This window comes from Orycteropus afer, unplaced genomic scaffold (assembly GCF_000298275.1).
Source record: "Orycteropus afer afer isolate SDZICR_OR568_19922 unplaced genomic scaffold, OryAfe1.0 scaffold00232, whole genome shotgun sequence".
Classification (NCBI taxonomy): Eukaryota; Metazoa; Chordata; class Mammalia; order Tubulidentata; family Orycteropodidae; genus Orycteropus; species Orycteropus afer.
In genome coordinates, this window is record NW_006921819.1 from 1,100,251 (window position 1) to 1,117,747 (window position 17,497).

The window sequence follows — 17,497 nt, forward strand, 5'->3', positions numbered from 1 at the left end:
AGCAAAGACAGGTCAGAGACAAGCCCTAACATAGAACTTCCTGAGTAATTAGAGATTGGGGAAAGCAGTTGCCTTTGACTGCCTCTGTCAGTTGAATATGAATTTCTGTTAAAACTGGCAAAGGGTTGACAGAGGAGGCCAGGGCAATCTGATGGGCTGCATTGGCAAACACAGTCTCCAGCCTGGTAGACCTCAGCCTGTGCCAAGAGAACACACTTAGACTCCTTCTTTTACAAATTGTTTGTTTAGTTTTCAACTCTCAAGACTCAAGCACACAAAGAAATCCACCATAGGACAGATTAAGCAGGGTCAGCATTAACTATATATTGACCTGGACCCTTTCACATCTGGTGAGTCATGTATTGATGTTCAAGTTGGCTTATATCTAGCCTGAAAGTTTATATTGACTTTGGGAAAATTATAAAAGAGAAACAGAAGTTTCTTAAAGGGGAATTATTTTCACATTTTGTGGATAGTTAGTCTGCTCTGAATCCTCAGGTTAAAGTAGCCAAACATGGTAAGACATAGCTGGATCTGTTTCACCAGCCAAGCAAACTGAAGAGAACAGAGGGTTTACTTTTTTAAATGGCTAAACTCTCTCACTGACTTGGTTGATCTAGCTGGTGCTGCTGCTGACACGTCAAGACCTTGCTGTGCAGGGCACTCGGATGTCAGGCAGACATTGGCAGGGTCCCTATCATAGAAAGAATTCTCCCTGGGGGACATAGTATGCCTCCAGCTATGGTTAGCACAGACCCCTGAGTGCCAGCCATGCTCCCCAGAAACCAGCAGCCACTTTAATTTTACAGAGAATTGGGTTTTATCAAAGAAAGTTTATGTGAAAGAGTCTCTGCATCTTCCTGGAGTCCCTGAGACTTGAGCCGCCTCCCTAGTGTTTGGTCTTCTTATCCTCAGAGAAACCATAAAACATTCTTATATTCCTACTCTCCCACTTCATGACACTGCCAGAAAGATTACATCTTCAGTTTGTGCTTTGAATGTGTGACAAATCCCACTCTTTTCTCATCAACTGTCTATGATTTTATAACAAGATTGTTTCTCTTCTCTAGAGTTCACTTTCTTTATTTCCTAATTCTTCATTTTTACCATGATAGCTTGATAAAGAGATTCAACTTAACAGTAGCTGTCATGTTTAAGAAGTTCAGAAAATTCTTTCTTTCCAACTGGTCACAAGCATGCCCTCCTTATGGTGAAATAGAACCCTTGGAGATCAACTTGGCTGATAAGCTGCTATTTTTCAGATAGTGGAATGGATGCAAATAACCAAGTCTCCCACTGTGCTGAACTTTTTCCTGACAGACAACAAAGGCACAAAAGTCATTATGACTTCAATCCCCAATACTGGAATCCTGTGTTCAAATCAAATTCACTTTGCTCTTGATTGCATTTTTGAAAATTTGAAAACAGTAACTCAATTTTGTCTGTATAATTTATATTTTAAGGCATATATTTATTTATTTATCATTTATTTATTTATTTAGACAAGAGTGCTGAGTCATCAGATTGAAACTGGAGCAATTGGATTTGAGTTCTGGCTTTTCCTTGTGACAAGGGATGAGTCATTTAACCACTTAGTTTCCATTTCTGTGAAATGTAAAATGAGACTTGAGTGAGATGATTTTAGAGTGTTTTCCAACTCCATTGTTTCCTAAGTTTATGACTCTGAATACTCTAGAACTCATGCCTTGGCCCTTGGTTCTCATTCTGTACAGACCTTCTTTTGAAAGGATAAGGTCATCTGTGAACCAACTCACATGGACTTTCCAATGCCATTCACCCTTGGGGCACCTCCTATCAATGAAGTTCTTCATGTGTGCTATGCTGTGTACTCTTCTCATGGCCATGTGGTCAGTGTCACCCCCTTGGTGTGACCCCATTGAATGAGTAGTATTTCATGTGTGCTGGGTTCTGTGTTCCTCTCATGCCAGTGCTGTGCAATGTCACCATCACCCCTCACTTATAGCCAATCATGTGGAGCCCTGTTGAGTCCTCCCAAGACTCCCATTATTAATTCATAAACAATATGAACAACGAGTGACTGGAAGTAAGTTGAGGAGGTTATGTTATGGAGAGATGTTTGCACAGATAGTTCCTGGAGCCAGCATGTCCTGAGCCTTCAAGGCCATAGAAGTCCTGGAAGGACTGCAAAGGTTGAGGTAGTCTTTACTTGCCCTCTCTCTCCTGGGACCACTCAGCTTAGTCTGAGAAACATCATTCTGGGTGGTGTCCTGGGGTCTGACTGCCTGCACAGCTTCCTCTAAACACTCTGGACAGGATTCACAGAGCCCAGGTCCTGCTCACACAGTAAGCCATCATCCATAGCTGTTACTTCACACTATTTTTAGTGAAGTGGAGGAGGTGTGTCATCTGCTTTGCTTAGGTTCTTTATATTAATATCATAATTTGTTTCTGGAAAATGGAGAGGAAAAACATTTAAGTGCCAAAAATTTATTGGCTTCCAAAAATGAGACCTAAATATCCACCATAGAATCTAAAACTGTGCAAATAGAAAGTGGCAACCTGCCAAAACCAAATATGTTTGTCTTCCCATTTATCGCTGAAGTGGAGTCAAGAGCAGATTCTGCAGCCTCAGTTGGGAGCCATCTATCTCCTTGTGTTCTAGATCCAAACACAGATGGTATTAGCAAGCTTTCTCTTTGGTTAGGCTGTGTTTTCATGGGGAAAGCACCATGCTCATCAGTCAGGAGGGGGAGTTATTTCCAGTTACTGAGAGTGTGTGTGAGGGAAAGAGGGCTTTCCATTACTGCTGTTCTTTGCCAGACAGGTTGTTTATGTCTGGTTTGAGATGGAGAATACCAAAAAGTTGTGTCTGTGCATCTTAAAATTTATCTTGCATGAAAAATAATTATTTACTTCATGTTTTTGCCAGTTTTAAAATGATGACTTGGTATTTGGATAGAAAGCTCAGGCCTGTGTAATTAGTTTGAGGAAGTAAAGAGTAATATGGGAAATGCTGAAAACTTCTATTTGTAACTTTCATGTAAGTTACCTGCAACTTTACCTGGTGAGGGCTATATAGTTTCTCTGTGACATATTTCTTGAAATTAAACATGAGATTAAATATATCTGCTTAAGGCATTTTGAAATGAGTTCTTATCAAAATAAAAAGAAGAAAGAGGAAAAAGACACGGTATTGTCTGTTTTCCTGAATCCTGTTAGGAATTGAAATGGTCTCAAGCTAACAGGTAGTGATGTTTTTATACCTTCATTACTATCATAAGGAGCCATTGCCATGTAAGACACCAAGCACATACAAGAGAAGTATGCTCAGTTCATCACATAACCCACAGTCAAATCCATTCCATTTAGGTTTTGGGAGGCAAGTTGAAGAAACTTTTCCTGGTATCAGGCTAGTTTTCATAATTGACTTCTGATACTCTGGTGATCTCCTTGCCCTAACTTCATGCACAGATAGAATGAGCACTGGCTTAGAAAGTGAACAGCAGGCAGAGACTAAGTTGAGGGGCCAATGCTCCCAGGAGGTGCAAGCCCTGAGCCCAGCCTGTAGTGCATTCAGGGGCACATTTCTGGCACTCTGAATGTGAGCCACTCCCAATTGGATTGTACATACACATCTGTCAGCCTTGAGCAGGAAGGAAGGACATTACTCTATGTCCAGCCCATGGTCATACAGAAGCTGTCTGTCAATCCCAGGTGAGAGGCTTCACCAGAAGTGTGGTCAGACACAAAAAGGTGGGAAAAGGATACTTCAGTGAAGAAGGCTCTGAAACCCAAAGGAGACTTTTCCATGTGGATTATGGTCCAAAGGACTCTCCCAAGCCCTGAGCCTTGATGCTTTAGGGACACACTGCCAACACATGTAGAAACTTGAAAGCAATGGACAGCTTGAATTAATTAAACATGAGTGAAATCACAGCAGGCCTAACAGTTGATACCTGAGCTCTCCACTGGCAACTGAGTCATAAAAAGTGCATTGAAGAGGGGCCAAAAGAGAGTGTTAAAAAATCTTAAAGCAATAAGAAAATGTTTTGAAGAGGAGACATTTTTGGAAAAAAAATACCTGAACAAGTATTGCTAGATAATGGATAATCCAGTTGGTCACAGGAAACCTTTAAACAAAGGTCAGCAAATCTGGTCATAGTTAGTATTATCCCTGGGGTACAGCAAATGGGGGTGATTGTTATAAGTTATTGTCTCTCAAACTTTTCTGACTATGATTTAACTGAAGAAATACATTTTACATTCAATTCTGGCATCACACACACACACATTCATAAACACATACAACTTCAATAAAAAAATTATGAGGCAGTACTGCCCTTTCTACACATGCATGGTGCACTTTGATATTTTCCTTTCTATTCTGTTCTAACCTATTCTGTTCCACTCCATTCCTATCCTTTCATTAATACATTAAAATATTGCTGCTCAGTATTTTATCAAATTGATTTCAATTATATTTCATTGTCTACTAGAAAGCTTTTAAACCATGATTTGAAAAATAAAAGTGTTGCATATTGGTATTGTGTGTGTGTGAACTGCTGGTATTATGATGTGTGTACTGGATTGTAATGTAAAATGTATTTCTTACTGTGAGTTGCAATGAAAAATAGCAAGAAACCACCTCTAACTCCATCCTATTGAGGTAAGGGTCTGATCCATTTCCAGATGATAAAATTACCTAAAGGAGGCAGTAGATAGAGGAGAAGACTCAAACTAGCAGAATTTAAGAAGACAAGAGTGCATACTCATGCAATGAGTCTATGTTTTCTCTGTCCAAATGTTCATTGAAACCAGGGGTTTGCACACAATGGTCTGTGGGTAAAATTGGCCTGCTGCCTATTTTGGTATATAAAGTTTTACTGAAGCACAGCCAAGACCATGGTTTACCTATTGTCTAAGACTGCTTTGGTGCTGCAATGTCAGAGCTGAATATTGCAACAGAGACCATATGGCCTGTAAAGCCAAAAAAATTTACTACTTGGCCCTTTACAGAAAAAGTTTGCCAACTCCTGATCAAGGCTTAGGATGGCTGCCTGGAAACCACTCCCCTTGACCCTTCCACAGATGTACCTTAGGGTGCAAGCTGAACATTTGTGGTACCTTTCTTATTGTATCCTTGACATTCAGTTACCCTTGATTTTACTTTAGTATCAATTTGGAGGTTGCATTCGGCTGGGTTCTCTAGAGAAACAAAACCAGTAAAGCTTATCTATAGAGAGAGAGAAAAAAAAAAATTATCTTAGGAAAATGGTTCACATACTTATAGAAGTTGGCAAGTCCCAAGTTCTTGGATTGAACTTCAAGCTGGAGGCTTTTCCCAACTTACACAGCTACAGGGGCTGATCAGCTCAAAGTTGGAAGGCAGTATACTGACTGTTGACTCCAAAGAATGATGAATCCAAGATCTCCAGGCCAAATGGTGGATTGTTCGCTCACAGACAGTTGTAGGCAGCACAACAGGATCCCCATCCATGGAAGAGTGCCTCTTTTCCCAGGATGTCCATAAATATATTGGAAGCAGGCCACGCCCCTAGGAAAACTCCCTTTCAATGAATTGGTGGCTCAAAACATATACATATGATCTCGTCATGGGAATAACCCACATCACAATTGCTTAAACCATTCAGAATTGTGGTCCAGCCAAGTTGACACACAGCTCAACTATCAAAGTCCACCCCTTGTCAACTTGTCAGTTGTACACATCTCCTTAACCATATATAATCTCTAAATAAGGACAATTATAAAGTCATATTTGCACCTAACATGGTACACTAACACAGGTACAACCAAAACACATTAACCCTGTTTACATTTCATAGTTCATAACAGAAGGAAACAAAAATATTTCATGCACTTCTATAATGAATAAATATAACAATCACAGTCCTCATTTCTGCAACTGGTCACATGGTCGTAGCTGATATTCAGAACTACCTTCTTCCACTACCCATTCCATATTTCTCTTGCCCTCAGCAAGCACCTCAGCTTGTTCTGGTTCTTTGCCTGGTGGGGTGACCCAAACCTTCATTCCTGAACGGTCTGGGCCATTAGTAGTCATATCAGGGTTGCGTTTCTGTAATTTTCTATTGACTTTAATCACAGGGCATGATAGTACTAAGGGACGTCCTAAAGAATCTCCTGTATTCCACACATATTCTTCATTACCTCCATTATGCAATGTCAATCCAATTTACCCTTGGTAACCAGCATCTATCATACCAAATAGTACAGTAATGCCCTTCTTTGTCTGTTGATCCAGAGGCATGAGGAAGCCAAAATGGCTAGGTGGCATTCTTAACTTCCAGTTCAATGCAATCAGTATTATCCAGGTGGGAGTGTTCCTCCTTTTGGGACTAAGATCTCCAGATCCACAGAGCACAGGGTAGCAGGGACAGGAGGCAAAATTATTTTGAGTGGGTCACTAGGGGTAATAAGTGCTACTACTACCATTTCCACCCCTTGGTTCCTGGACCCGTGAATCCTGGCTATGGGAGAAATAGCATTGTATATTGGATGCTGGTTTAGAGCATATGCAGCCTTCTGGAGAACATTGCCCCAGCCCTTCAAGGTATTGCCATCTAGCTGGCACCATAATTGTGTTTTTAGTAGGCCATTCCATCATTCTATCAAACTAGCTTCTTCAGGATGATGGGGAACATGGTAAGACCAGTAAATTCCATGAGCATATGGCCATTGCTGCATTTCATTTCCTATGAAGTGAGTCCCTTGATCTGAGGGAATGCTGTGTGGGACACCATGATGGTGGATAAGGCATTCTGTAAGTCCACGGATGGTAGTTTTGGCAGAAGCACTGTGTGCAGGGAAGGCAAATCCATATCCAGAATAACTATCTATTCCAGTAAGAACAAAATGCTGTCCTTTCCATGATGGAAGTAGTCCAATGTAATAAACCTGCCACCAGGTTGCTGGCTGACCACCCTGAGGAATGGTTCCATATTGTGGACTCAGTATTGGTTTCTGCTGCTGGCATTTTGGGCTCTCAGCAGTGGTGGTAGCCAAATCATCCTTGGTAAGTGGGAGTCCATGTTGCTGAGCCCATGCATAACCTCCATCCCTGCCACCATGGCCACTTTTTTCTTGAGCCCATTGAGCAGTGACAGGAGTAGCTGGGGAAAAAGATGACTGGTTTCCACTGAACATTTCATCCTATCCACCTGATTTTTAAAGTCCTCCTCTGCTGAGGTCACCTTTTGGTGGGCATTCACACAAGACACAAATATCTTTACTCCTTTGGCCCATTCAGAAAGATGCATCCATATACCTCTTCCCCATGCAACCTTGTCACCAATTTTCCAATCATACTCCTTCCAAGTCCCAGATATCTGGTCAAGAAATTAGCCCCAGCCCAGGAATCCTTATACAATCATACATCTAGCCACTTCTTGTGCCATGCAAAGTGAGCAGCCAGATGCATAGCTCGAAGTTCCACCCATTGGGAGGATTTCCTTTCACCACTGTCCTTCAGGGAAGTCCCAGAAAAGGGCTGCAGTGCCACTGCTGTCCACTTTTGAGTGATGCCTGCATATCATGCAGAACCATCTGCAACCCACACATGAGTTTTCTCTTCCTCAGTCAACTGATCATAAGGAACTCCCCATGAGGCCATAGGAGAGCAAAGGTAATGTAACTGGAGTGGAGACCATATGCCACTTCCTCATGTAACTTACTTGTGCCTTCAGGTTCTGCTTGGGCCCGATCTCTGATATACTGCTTCCATTTAATGATGGAGTGCTGCTGTGCACATCCAACTTTATGACTCTGTGGGTCAGACAACACCCAGTTCATGATGGGCAACTCAGGCATCATGGTGAGACATTCAGTCTCTACTAAAGCCCAGTAACAGCCAAAAGCTGTTTCTCAAAAGGAGAGTAGTTATCTGCAGAGGATGGCAGGGCTTTTTTCCCAAAAGCCCAAGGATCTCCATTGTGATTCACCAATAGGGACTTGCTAAAGACTCCAAACAGCATCTCTATCTGCTACAGACACTTCAAGCACCATTGGATCAGCTGGTTCATATGGCCCAAGTGAGATCAGCTTTCACAGCAGTCTGAACCTATTGCAGAACCTTCTTTTGTTCTGGGCCCCACTCAAAAATAGCAGCTTTCTGAGTCACTTGATAAATAGGCTGAAGAAACACACCCAAATGAGGGATATGTTGCCTCCAAAATCCAAAGAGGCCCACCAGATGTTGTGCCTCCTTTTTAGTTGTGGGGGAAGCCAGATACAATAACTTATCCTTCACTATAGTAGGAATATCTTGACATGCCCCACACCATTGGACCATCAGAAATTTCACTGAAGTGGAAGGTGCCTGAATTTTTGTTGGATTAATTTTCCACCTTCTAGCACACAAGGAGCTCTGGTAGCATAATGCCTAAGGCACTTGACTGCTAACCAGAAGGATGGCGGTTCAAACCCATCAGCTACTCCCTGGAACGAAGGTTGGGCAATCTACTTCTATAGTGATACTGCCTCAGAAACCCAAGGAGAGGTTGCTAGTAAGATCCAACTCCACGGCAGTGGTTCCATTTCCATTCAGCACACGGGTGGGAGTGCTGGTACATAGTGCCTAAGGCATTTGACTGCTAACCAGAAGGCTGCCAGTTAAAGTCCACCAGCCATTCCTCTGAAGGAAGATTGGGCAATCTACTTCGACAGTGATACTGCCTTGGAAACCCAAGGAGGGGTCGCTATGCGTCTAATCCGACTTGACAGCAATGGGTTTAGCACACAGGTGTCTCACAAATAAGTCTGGAGTCATCAACACTTCTTCCTTACTAGGTCCAATCAGTATAATGTCATCAATATAATGGACAAGTATGATGTCTTGTGGAAGGGAAAGGCAATAAAGATCCCTACAGACTAAATTACGACATAGGGCTGTAGCGTTGATTTAGCCTTGAGGAAGCACTGTGGAAGTATATTGTTGGCCTTGCTGGCTGAAGGCAAACTGCTTCTGATGGTCTTTGAAATGGATATTGAGAAAAAGGCATTGGCCAGATCAATAGCAGCATACCAAGTATCAAGAGATGTACTAATTTGTTCCAGCAATGAAATCACATCAGGAACAGCAGCTGCAATTGGAGTCACCACCTGATTAAGTTATTGATAATCGACTGTCATTCTCTAAGATTCATCTGTTTTTTTGCACAGGCCAAATAGGTGAATTAAATGAGGATATGGTGGGAATCACCACCTCTGCATCCTTCAAGTCCCTGATGGTGGCAGTAATCTCTGCAACCCTTCCAGGGATGCAGTACTGCTTTTGATTTACTATTTTTGTAGGTAGAGGCAGTTCTAATGGCTTCCACTTGGATTTTCCTACCATAATAGCCCTTACTCCACATGCCAGGGACCCAATTTAGAAATTCTGCCAATTGTTCAGTATATCTATTCCAATTATCCATTCTGGAACTGGAGAAATCACTACAGGATGGGTTTGGGGACCCACTGGACCCATTGTGAGATGCACCTGAGCTAAGACTTCATCAATAACTTGACCTCCATATGCCCCCACTCTGACTGGTGGGCCACAGTGATGTTTTGGGTCTCCTGGAATTAGTGTCAGTTTCAGAGTCCATGTCCAGTAATCCCCAAAAAGCCTGATTATGTCCTTTTCCCCAATGAACAGTCACTCTTGTGAAAGGCCTCTGATCCCTTTGGGGAAGGCTAGGAGAAAGATTGACAGTGCAAAGTTTTGGCAATGTAGTGGGGTCCTTCCTTAAGGGGACCTGGCCTCCCCTTTGTTCAAGGGGTTGTGGGTTTGTAAACTGACTCAAGGTTGGGAATTGATTGAGAGGTCATGACTCTATTCCGGCAATTCAATCTAGGTTGCTGTTCACATGACCTAGAATTCTTCTGTCTATACAGATCAAGTAAATATTTAGTAGGTTTGCCATGTATTTCACTCCTAGGAACACCATGCCTAAGTAGCCACTCCCATAATTCCACATGATTCAGAGTATTCTGATTATTGTTTTGACTCTGCTGTCCATTATGGTAACCACGACCACCTTCTCTTTGTTGATTAACTCCTACCACTTGTCACTTACTACCACGAGGTCCAATCAGCTCCTTTGTAGTTAAGTGTCTTAATTCAATTAGGGCAGTTCCCACTGTCAAATCCGGCTTACATAAAATAGCAATCACAGCAGTCTTCAAGGATGCTGGGACTCCCTTCACAAATTTGTTCCTTACCATACTGGTGAAAGTCGTGTCCTCTGGATTCTCCATTTCTGGCTCTAGGGGTCTAATCTGATAAACCCATTCTAACAGGCCAATTTCCCCAAGCCTCTGGATACATTCTTCTACATTATACCAAGGCAGGTCTGGTACTTCAACTTGACTTAAGGTAGGCCACTGCATAATCCATGCTTCAGTAAGCCAACCAAATAAACAATTAGATCCTTTCCTAACCTCTTGAGCTGAAACATTGAATTAAGAATCTGTACTTACTGGTCCTAAATCAATAAATTCAGACTGATCGAATGTTACATTCCTTGCACCATTATCCCGTACCCTCAGTAGCCATTCCCATACATATTCTGCAAGTTTCTGTCTGTACATGTTAGCAAAATCAAGTAGGTCTTTTTGGGTGTAGCATACCACTTCCTCAGTCACACTTTGTATTTCACATTTTGGGGCTTGCTTGAACTTAACTTTAGTTATAGGTCTAGCAGCCACAATGGTTGCTTGGGAGCAGTTCCTGAGAACATTGAGCAATGTCTTCCATAGCCTCTGCCTCAGGCAATGACCCAGCAGGAACAGTTGGGTTAATCCCATCAAATGGAGGTGGTAGGGATAATGGTTTTACAGTAATCCCTTTAGATGCGAAGGATTCAACAAAATTTACAAGCTCCATAACCTCATCTTCTTGACTGTCTGCCCATATGTCCCCCTTCCAGGTTTCAGGATCCCATTTTTTTTCCCAATCAATGCCCTCACTTTAACTTCAGACACCATTCTGAGTTGGCAATTCAATTGGCATTGTAATTCAGCCACCCTTACTATAAGACTCTGGGTTTGTTTTTTGGCAATATCAGCTCTGTTACTAGAAGAAATAAGCCTTTCTTTCAGAGCACAACTGGAAACATTGAGGTCTTTTATGTGGTGCTTGAGCTATGACTCAGAAGCCTGAAATCATCTCACTCTTTCATCACTTTGTCTAGTCTAAGTAGGACCAACCAACCAGATTCCTTATACTCCTCATGCTTGCAAAATTGCAGAAATATATCAAATACACGATCACCCAGAACCTCACTTCTCAAAAATACTTGATCTATTGGTGGTGTTCTTTTGCATATCGATGTTGCCACCTCACACTATGGATTAGCAGCACCCTCTTTACTAATGCAGGCAGTGTCACCAGTGCCTTTACGATTAATCAAATTGGAGAATCAAACCAGAATCTGTGAGAATCAATTTAGAAAGCTTATCTTCATGATTTTGTCTCTCTAGAACCACTCCTGGTATCAAATGTGTTAGGCTGGGTTCTCTAGAGAAGCAAAACCAGTAAAGCATATATACTTATATATATATATATATAGAGAGAGAGAGAGAGAGAGAGAGAGAAAGAGAAAGAGAAAGAGAGAGAGAGAAAGAAATATTTATCTTAGAAAAATGGCTCACACACTTACAGAAGCTGGCAAGTCCCAAGTTCTTGGATCAAACATCAAGCTGAAGGCTTTTTCCAACTCACCTAGTTACAGGGGCTGGTGAGCTCAAAGTTGACAGGCAGTACACCTATTGTTGACTGCAACGAATGATGAATCCAAGATCTCCAGGCTGAATGGTGCATTGTTCTCTCACAGACAGTTGTAGGCAGCACAACAGGGTCTCCATCCACAGAAGAGTGTCTATTTTTCCCAGGATGTCCATAAATATATTGGAAGCAGGCCACACCCCTAGGGAAACTCCCTTTCAATGGATTGACTGTTCAAAACATATATCTGATCTCATTATGGGAAAAACCCACATCACAACTGCTTAAACCACTCAGAATTGTGGTCCAGCCAAGTTGACACACAACTCCAACTATCACAGAGGTTAACAGGGGGGCATTGGTGACAAAGTCCCCCTTCCCACTTCCTACACCCTTGTTAGGTAGATCTTGGGGGAACACATTTCCATACAAATTTCAGTGGCTTGTGTTGCACTTTGAGTCTTCTGGAAACATGCTGAGATAGAGTTTGGAGTGCAGGATACACTCCTGTGAAAAGAAAATTAAAGAGGCAAGATTGAGCAGAAGAAAAAGGTGGAGTGCAAAGAAGCCTAATTAACCCTTGCAAACCAGACAGAGAGTCCTGGAGTCAGTATTGACAGCTAGAGTTACCTCAGTGGACCAGAATTCTGGGCACTTACTGCCTCCTCTGCTCAAGCATCAGTGAAGGATGCCTTGGCAAGCTGAGTTAAGCCCTGAAGGAGCTAGTCACTGAGGGCTGTCTGCTGACTGGACCCCCTTCCACTGGGCAGTAGGTCCTTCCTTCAAGGAGGATCTGGGCCATGCATCTAATTGCCCACCACCTCTTGGGCCACTCAGTGTACTTCTCCATACAATTTTGGGGAGCAGCTCCTCCACAGTTCTAGTGGATCTTTCTGCCTGAGGGGAAACTTAGGAGAGGAAGGTTAGTGGTACACATTTCAGTCCTCACTGCTGCAGCTGGTCTTAGGGCTGGAAATGATCTCATTGTTTACATCCTCGTTATTGGTCTAGATTCCTCTTACCCTCAGCCACCACTTCTGCTCTTGGTGGTGCGACCTAGTGGCATGACTCATATGCTCACTCCTGAGGGGCCTGAGGCCCTGATTTCCATGCTTCTCTTGAGCCAGGCTTGCTGTACTTGCTCATTTCTGATCACAATTAGGCAAGGACCTACAAAGGCCCAGAAAGATCATCTGGAATCCAAACTTATTACCTCTCTGCTACCAATGTGTAATAGCAGCCCAAATTCTTCCTGATGATCAAGGCCAAAGTGGAGACTTCTTTTCTTGAATGCTGCTTCCTGCACATAAGGACCCCAAATGGCCCAAGGGGCAGCCATGGCTTATAATTCCATTAAAGTTGTCTTGTATCCCTGGTGAAAGTCTGCTCCCTTTGACAACCAAGACCTTTTATCCTGCAGAGTCCAGAGTGGTAGGGAGGGAAACTAAAATTCCCCAAGTGGGTCATTGGGAGTGATGGTAAATGGGGCCACCACTGCTTTTACCCCTCAACTCTTGACACATCTGTTTTTCCTTTTGAGAGTACAGTACCATATCTAGATCTTTGATTTAATGTGCATCCTGTGTCTCTTGAGGATGGCATCCTATTCTTACAGAGTGTTGCCTATGACATAGCCCTTTAGATTTGCCTTCAGCAGGCTGTGCGAGTCTCCACCAGGAGAACCTTTTCTTGGTAGAGTAGTATGTACTATGGCCATTGAGTCTCATGGTCATGTGCCCATCCTCATATCCCTTTGCTGTAAAATAGGTCCTCTGTCCTGAAACTAGAATATATGGGACTTCATGTTTGGATCAAACAGTGTCTAAAATGGACAGTGGTTCTGGCTGAGGCTCTCCAGAAAGAAAAGACAAACCTAAACTTCAGATGCATGTTCATCGATGTGAGAATAAACCACTTGTCTTCTAGGATGAAAGAGGCCCAAAGAGGTCAACTTACCACTAAAGAGGCAGTTGGTCTTCACAAGAATTGGTGTCATATTGGGGGTTCCACTGTGGTTTTTCTACTGGCAGGTTGTATGCTCAGCACTGACAGTAGCTAGATCATTCTTTACAAATGGGAGTTCATGCTACTTGCCCAATGAGTAGCATCACTTGTGCAGGACCAAAGTTATTGATGTCAGAGCCATTCTTTCCAATTGCTCTTTGGTGCCTCTTCTACAGTGGGTGCTCTCTGGCTGTCACGTGACACATGTGATACAAAGATTTTTGCTCCATGTCCATTATTCTAACCCACCAGCCACTCCTCGGAAGGAAGTTTGGGCAATCCTACTTCTGTAGTGATACTGCCTCGGAAACCCAAGGAGGGGTCGCTATGAGTTGGGGCCGACAGCACATAACAACAATAACAACGATAGTCCACCATACTATCCATTCACCTACTTCTTAATACTTTTGTGGCTAAGCCACTATGCATCTCAGAGAGAGAAATAAAATATGGCATAAATATATACAAGTGAAGCATACATGCCCCTTGTTTCTCAAAAGGGCACTGGAAGAGTTTTCCAAAGAGAAAATCCCAACTATTTAAGTTCACACAGTGGCAGTACTTCTGTTCTAGAAAACAGGTTAGGAAACTCTCCTCTAAGAAGATTACTTTCTTACCTGAGATGGTTCAACTTATACGAGGCTGTCTGAGTAGCTTTGAGTTTAAGGAAAAATAAATCTCTTAGGATGATTTGTAGGCATAAGAAGTATCGCAATTTGAAGTGTAGTGGGGTTTCTAAACATTGGCATAAATGATATTTGGGGCTAGATTATTCTTCATTTTGAGGTATTGAATCACCTTGCTGAAAGTTATTTGACCTTTTCTTTCCAGCTATACTGACACCTGAGGCTAATATGGAGGGACTGGCCAGACCAAGAGGGACCATCTGGGAGCCTGATACAGACTATGCCTCACAAAGCTTGATGTAATCCATCATGGTCATGTGGGAGGCTTGTAAGAGCTCTGAGCCCTAGGTCTCAGATGGAGCTTCCTGGTTGTTGACCACGCACAGGAGAGGATAGCATCTCCCCTTGGGACATGTAAATGTGTTGTGACCCCTCCCAGACATCACCCTATGCATCTTTTCATTTGTTTTTTTGTTTTGTTTTGTTTTGGTTACATTAAATCTGTTATTGTGGGTATAGTATCCTCTCCATGAATTCTGTGAGTTGTTCCAGTGAATTATCAGACCCAAGAGAGCTGGGAGAGTTTGCCAGTATGAAGTAGATGGAGTTATGTGTGTGGACTCTTAAGATTATGTCAGTACCAACTGACATAGTTCTAGGTGGCTGGGGATGAGAGTCAGAGAAGAACTGCCTGGGTAGTTAGGGTCTGAACTGAACTGAAGGTGAATTTTCCGTAGGACACAGCTCATGTGTGGAGTGAGATTTGTTGTCTACCATACAATTTGGCATCTGAAGTGAGTCATCTTTGTCTCCCAGAACTGGTTTGCATACTTGGTATAGTTGGAAGGAGTTAGTAGATCAGCCCTGATACATTTTAGAATATTTAGCAGTATCCCTAGTCTGTACCCACTAGATGACTATAACATTTCCCAGTATTTACAATTTAAAGTGTCTCCAAACCAAAAACCAAACCCACTGCCATGGATTTGATTCTGACTGGCAGAGACGCTATAGGACAGAGTAGAACTGCCTCAAAGGATTTGCAAGGCTGTATGTCCCTTTTTTTTTTTCTTTTTAAATTGTGATTTGGGTGAAAATTTACAGAGCAAATTCTCTTTCCATACAGCAGTTCACATATACTTTGTCTCATGACATTGACCACAATTTACCACAATGCAACATCTCCCCTCCTACTTCCTCCTGATAGTTACCTCTTCCCCTGTGTCCATCCCTCCATGCACTCCTGCCGCCTGAGCTGTCTCCCTGTGCATAAGCAACCCTTCTTTCTCCCATGATTGTTCTCTCCAAGGAGTGTATCTACCTCAGGTAAATGTTGAACTCCTATGCCTGTCTATTGTTTGGCTGGAAGCCACAGGTGTGTGTTCAATTCCAGACCTAAAGGGCAGCTAGAGACCGTAGTCTCAGTGGTTCCATCAGGCTCTATCAGACCAGCAAATTTGGTACTCCCCGCGCCCCCTTTTTTTTTCTCCAAATGATTTTGAGGTTTGTTCCACTTTGTTCTCCCTCTCTATTCAGGATCTCCTACATGGATCCCCTTTCAAGTGGTTTACAATAGCAGCCGGGCACCATCTAGTTCTTTTGTTCTCATAGTCATATAGGTTGCAGATCGGATGGTGTACCAGTCACTAGGACTAATTGCTTCCATGAATTTTTGGTTTTCTTCATTCTTCTTTGCTCTGGATGAGGAGAGACCCATCGCTGCATCTAGATGGCAGCTTGCAAGCTTTTAAGATCCCAGTTGCTACTCGCCAAAGTAGGAGGTGGAACAATGTTTTGCATAATATGTTACGCCAATTGAGTTTGACGTCCCCTGCAACTATGGTCCTGAGCCCACAGGTTCAACTACTCAGTCCTTCTTGGTAGCTGGCTATGATCAACCTTGCCCGTTGTTAGCTCTACTATACACCTGGGAATTCAGATCATAACCATAAACTTACGAGGCCATTGTCTGCCAACCCTAAACCTGTTCTTGGGTACACTCCCTGCTTCATAGGCATACTTAATAGTTCAGCCTGTCCACCCATCTATCCACCCATATACCCATGTTTGCCTTCATTGACAATGCCGTACTATATGTAAGAAAGAGTTCATCTTTGCTGTCTGCACCTCCTACATACCTCTCTATATCTTTCTCTTCCTCAGTGACACTATACTGATCACTCACATTTGGTACATTGCCCTTCTCTTCACCCAAATCAATACTTATCTCTATCTATCTAACAGTGTTCCCTACCCTCCCCTCCTACCTCTGGTAACCAAAGAAGAAAATGTCCCTCCATACATAAACCTTTCCTTGACTTTTACAATAACGGACTAATACAATATTTGTCCTTTTCTGATTGATTTATTTCACTCAGCATAATGTCCTCCAAGTTCATCTACATTATGTGGTGTTTTGCAGATTCTGCATTATTCATTAGCATTGCATAGAATTCCATTGTGTGTATGTACCATAGTTTGGATATCCATTCCTCAGTTGATGGACACCTAGGTTGTTTCCATCTTTTGGCTATTGTAAATAGTGCCATGATGAACATGGGTGTGCATATATCTGTTCTTGTCATGTCTCTCACTTCTTTAGGATATATACCTAGTAATGGAATAGCTGGGTCTAATAGTATTTCTAGTTTCAACTTTTGAAGGAACTGTCATAGTGCTTTCCACAATGGTTGTACCATTTTACAGTCCCACCAGCAGTGTATGAGAGTCCCAATCTCTCCACAACTTAGCCAGAATTTGTTATTTTCTATCTCGTTGAATTTTGCTACTAGTGCTGGAGCAAGATGGTATCTCGTTGTTATGATTTGTATCTCTCGAATAGCTAATGGTCGTGAGCATTTCTTCATATATTTGTTGGCTGCTTAAATATCCTCCTTGGTGAAGTGTCTATTTATGTCTTCTGCCCATTTTTTAATAGATAGTTTTTCTTTTTGTTATTGAGGTGTTGGAGTTTTCTATAAATGCTAGAGATAAGTCCCTTGTCAGATATGTCATTACCAAATACTTTTTCCCAATCTATAGGTAATCTTTTGACTCTTTTGGAGAAATCTTTGGAAGCACATAAAAATTTAATTTTTAGAAGGTCCCAATCATCTGGCTTCTCTTCTGCTGTTTGGGC